Source organism: Peromyscus leucopus, chromosome 4, assembly GCF_004664715.2.
Source record: "Peromyscus leucopus breed LL Stock chromosome 4, UCI_PerLeu_2.1, whole genome shotgun sequence".
Lineage (NCBI taxonomy): Eukaryota > Metazoa > Chordata > Mammalia > Rodentia > Cricetidae > Peromyscus > Peromyscus leucopus.
The window spans coordinates 51,938,746-51,944,071 of record NC_051066.1 but is presented as its reverse complement, the minus strand read 5'-3'; the positions used below and the strand labels follow the sequence as shown (position 1 = coordinate 51,944,071).

The window sequence follows — 5,326 nt, the reverse complement described above, 5'->3', positions numbered from 1 at the left end:
ATGCCCAATGACAAAGATGTTTTACTAAAACCGTGAAACATAACCACCAAAAGTGACATTTGAAATGATTTTATGGACATATGGTAAATATTATAATGCATGTGATAATTCTATAAATGACCAAAGAACATATTAGAAATGGCATATACTCTGAGTATCATAATAAAAATGTTTCTGGGATGATTTGTTGTAAATATTAGCACATGTATTTACATTTCCTGCTTTCAGTTGCGTCTGCTTGCAACCCTTTATATCTTAGATGACATCAGTAGTGTTTGCATGGGTGAGCAGTGTAGCAGATGCTATGGTCAGAATAAAGTAGCTATGGTTAACTTTGCATCTAGGAACCAGTTTTCTCAGCTATTAGTGTCCATTTGGTCCTGAAAGTCAGGCTTGGTGGAGCTTTAGGAGGAAGTGTCTACACAGCAAAATGCCCTCATTAAAAGTGCCGAAGACAGGGGCTTGGCAACTGAACCGTAGTTCCAGTTAAGGAAGGTCCATATACAGGGAGATGAAAGGATGCTTGTGAGTCAGGTGAGACAAAGGCTCAGGGGAAGAAGGCTTCCGGTCCACCTCACAACTGACCCCGGAAGGAATTTGTCCTAAGCCAAGCCGGAAGCTGCCCCATCAGTCAGTACTATGACGTAGTATAGATACCGGAAGGGCTTTCGGAGGATACCCTGGATCCTGGTGGCTTAGATCAGACCCAGAAATTCTTGGATGCCCCTGCAGGCACACACAGACGCCCGCAGAGCGGAGAGATCCTGGAGTGAGGATCAGAACGAGAGGAAGAGGCTGGGGCCAAACGGAGCTCATGGCGCAAACCCTAAGGGTCAGTGAGAATCAAATCGAGGGACACTAAGCCGGTAGGGTGACCCCACATGGCCCCAGAAAACAGCCTCAGGTTCAGGGACCAGCCACAGACACTGCAGTATTGGTCCTGCCTTCCCAAGAAGCCGTAGGTGGAATACTTCTGCAACAGGAACCAATAGCAAGAATCCCAAGCAAACTCCTGAAGCTCCAAAGCCAGATCTTCTATAAGAAGAGCTTAGGTGAACAGGAATGAGAGCCCATCTCTGTGTCTGAACACCTATAAACATCGATTAACTGATCGCGTCAAAGGATACACTCAGTTAGCAAAAATCTCCTGTGATGGGGGAATGTCTTTCTGTATGCTGTGAAAAATATGTTGCTCTGATTGGTTGATAGATAAAGCCATTTGGCCCATGGCAAGGCAGCTTAGAGGTAGGAGGAAAATCCAGATAGAGAGGAAGGAGAAAGACAGAGCAGAGAAGCAAGATGTAAAAGTACCAGTAAGCCACATGTCACATGGCAAAGTATAGATTTATAGAAATGGGTTAATTTAAGATGTAAGAACTAGATAACAAGAAGCCTGCCATGGCCATAGCTTAAAAATAATATTAGCCTGTGTGTGTTTATATGATTTTATTTGAGTGGCTGCAGAACTGGTGGATGAGAGATTTGTCCTGACCGTGGGCCAGGCGGTTCCAGGAAACCTTTCAGCTACACTCCTGCTTCACAGCATTCTCGGGCTGCTGTGGTGCAGCTTGATCCATGAGGAAGAGCGACTTAGTTTTATAAAGTCAAAAATCTACACTTTTTTTTTTTTACACAACTGAGCAATTTTATAAGAAATTTTGTGAAGCTACATACAATGTAGGTATGTAGACAAAGATTTTAAAAAGTAATGTCCAAAGGGAAAACAATTGAATTTTCTAAATTTTGCTTTGTGTTAAAAAATGAAAACAAAAAAACACCCTCCCAATTCCCTGTCAGTTCTGCAGCTGCCATGTAAGCTTTACAAAGATACATCCCATAGTGTGAGCAAGTAAATGGCTCTCTGGACAAGGACTACCTCCCGTCTAAAAGTGTCAGTAAAGTGAGAGGCAAAAAGCTCTTCCCTTTTTTGCTGTGGGATGTTCTATATGTTAAATGTGTTGCTCTGACTGGTTATAAATAAAATACTGATTGGCCAGTAGCCAGGCAGGAAGTATAGGCGGGATAAAGAGAGGAGAATTCTGGGAATAGGAAGGCTGAGTGAGGAGTCGCGAGCCAGACATAGAGGAAGCGAGATGTAAAATTACCAGTAAACCACAAGCCATGTGGCAACTTATAGATGAACAGAAATGGGTTAATTTAAGATATAAGAACTAGATAGCAAGAAGCCTGCCACGGCCATACAGTTTGTAAGTAATATAAGTCTCTGTGTGTTTACTCGGTTGGGTCTGGGCAGCTGAGGGACTGGTGGGTGAGAGAGATTTGTCCTGACTGTGGGCCAGGCAGGACTGGAGAAAACTTCAGCTACACTTTTTGCCTTTATTTCATCTGGTTTTCTGGAATGATGAAGAGTAAAAGAGAAATAAAATGGCTCAGAAAATCTTCCTCCCTTCACTCAGTCATTATCCATGCATAGTCCACAGCCATCATTAGAGAGCATCCTCTTCCTCTCCACCCAGAGCTAACACTCTCCAGACACCCTCCTCCTGGCCTACCCCTGTGATTGCTTCTCCCTTTACACTCTTCAGAGCTCACGTGACACCGCCCAAAAGTCATTCAAAACTCAGTGTGGAAGATGCGTACATAGCTTGGTTTCTCACTTGGCTCCTTTTGAGTAGGAAGGCCAACTGACTCTTGGCTGAGAATAGGGCCAGTTTCACAATGGGAGAAACCCAGTCTGAAGGGAACATGACAGGGAGGTCTTTCTCTCTATTCCCTCTGCTGGGCAAGAGTCCAGGCCCTGGGACTCATCCCTTGATCTTCAAGATGCCTCTCTACCTTCAGGAATTACCTTTTAAAGTGCAGCCATGGCAGCCATGCTAGCATGCAGCCATGCAGCCATGCAGCCTTGCAGCCATGCAGCCTTGCAGCCATGGTGATGGAAATGCCACCGTCACTCTTGATAAGCATCACTCTCTGTTTCCCTGAATTGATGAGGTACTGCAAGGCCCAAGAGGACTGGAACACAGAAAGTGCTGGAAGGTTGGCAGAATCCTGTAGGCAGGAAGAGTAGGACAAAGACATATGAGCATGATCCCCTCCTCAAGTAGTCTGTGAGTGGCCACTCTGCTTGGTACTTTACCATGGCACCTCATATTTCTCTCTTGGGAATCCTCTGGGGTTTAAATGGTTTAAGTGATTTGTTCAAGGCCATACAAACTGCAGAGGTCTGAGCTAGAACTCAAGCCAACAGCTATTCTGACTCAGACATCCGTGTGCTCTTTACTCTGTGTATGTGATTACAGGAGGTACATGGGGTGTTTGCTAAAAGTACTAAAAATGATCCCAAGCATTTCTGCCTTTTAGACTGTAGGAAGTTATCTTCAGAAATAAACTGTAGGCCAGGAGACGGTGGATCATGCCTTTAATCCCAGCACTCCTGAGGTAGAGACAGGTGGATGTCTGAGCCCAAGGCCAGCCTGATCTACAGAGTGAGTTCCAGGACAGCCAGGGATACACAGAGAAACTGAGTCAAAAAAAAAAGGAAGAAGGAAAGAAAGAAAGAGAGAGAGAGAGAGGGAGGGAGGGAGGAAGGAAGGAAGGAGGGAAGGAAGAGAGAGAGAGAGAGAGAGAGAGAGAGAGAGAGAGAGAAGAGAGAGAGAGAGAGAAGAAAGAAAGAAAGAAAGAAAGAAAGAAAGAAAGAAAGAAAGAAAGAAAGAAAGAAAGAAAGAAAGAAAGAAGAAAAAGAAATAACCTGTAGCCAAGTGGGGTGGTGCTCGCCTTTAATCCCAGCACTCAGGAGGCAGAGCCAGGCAGATCTCTGTGAGTTTGAGGTCAGCCTGGACTACAGTATGAGAGCCAGGACAGGCTCCAAAACTACACAGAGAAACCCTGTCTCAGAAAAAAAAAAAAAAAAGAAAATGAAAATGAAAGAAAAAAGAAAAAACCTGTAGAAGCTGGAGAGCTGGCTCAGCAGTTAAGAGCACTGGCTTCTCTTCCAGAGGACTTCGGTTTGATTCCCAGCACTTACAGCCATCTGTAACTCCAGTCTCAGGGTATCTGATGTCGTCTTTTGACCTTTTCAAGTACTATATACACATGGTGCACAGACCTACCTATAGGCAAAGCATCCGTGTACATAAAATAAAACGAAAAAAATAATTAAAAGAAATAAACCACAGATACCGCACAAAGATTTCACTAGGATGCTGTTCACTAAGGTTCTAGCTAGAACACAACGAAATGATGTGCTGGCAATTTTTTTAATCTGTTTTAAACATGGAAAGTATTGTTGTGTAACAAATTATCCTATTTATTTTATTTTATTTTTTTCTCCCAAAAGTATAGGTCAAGAACCCCAGAAAGGAGCAGCTGAGTCGTTCTCACGGGAGCTCTTGCTGGCATCTGCAGTAAAGCGAGAGATGGGGTTGCATTGGCCGGCGGCGGCTGGGAGGTGAGGTCGAGTTGTTGACAACAGACTCTGTGCGTGGCCTGGCCTGACAGTGTGAGCGTCCTCACAACCCGGACGTTTCCGGTTGCTGGACTTGCCTGGTAACTCAAAGGAGAACAAGGCAGAATCCGGACCTCAGATTTTGGGCCCACATTCTACCGGAAACAAACAAGGCACAAATCTGCCCACGTACAGGAAGATGGTGGGATACGGAAACATTCATAACTACTTTTTAAGATGCCTCAGCACTTCTAAAGAACTTATCAAGTATAGTTATACTTGTGTTAACTACACATGTGGCCAGTAGGAGAAAAAAAAAGACACAAATAAAAATTTAAGCAATTTTCTCTTGAATTTGGATACATTTCATTTTTATTTTTACCTAAAATTTTATGCCAAATTTCTATTAACTTCATGCTCCCCCCAAAAATCACAAACAAACACTATTTCTAAAGATTGTAAAGAACACTTATATTGCTCTCCAGTCTCCAACAGCTAGGCACCTTTCCCCACCTGCCCATCATCCGAGTCTCCAGGGAGCATTCTACCTCACGAGCTCACCCCTGTTCAATGTCATAGTCATGCCAACAAATCTCCTCAATGTCCTAGACCACTGGTTACCTGCCACGCCTAGCCATCCACAAGGAGCCTGGGAACACAGCGTGGGATGTGACATGTGCCACACGATGTGGCCTTCTCTGGAAAAATCCACAAGCCCATAAGGCTGCAATCACATTTCTTTGAATGTGGCTTTTTCTTTTCCCTCACCGAAAGTAAAACAGCAACAAGAATCTAGTAATTCCAGCCTTTGGGAATGTTTCTGTAGGAAGGGAAAAAAAAAAATTATCAGTTAAGTCCTGTCAATCAAACAGTAGGCTAGGACTGGTAAGATCCATTATTTTTGGGCTGTCTTCAATG

The 5,326-nt window shown here is 43.9% G+C and overlaps 1 long non-coding RNA gene across 1 annotated transcript; it reads left to right on the top strand.

Moving 5' to 3' along the window:
* Nucleotides 1-625: 625 nt before the first annotated feature.
* Nucleotides 626-4,762, top strand: LOC119087765. Its single transcript, XR_005091243.1, has 2 exons — nt 626-832; nt 4,301-4,762. It is a non-coding gene; the product is annotated as an uncharacterized LOC119087765 (long non-coding RNA).
* Nucleotides 4,763-5,326: the final 564 nt, after the last annotated feature.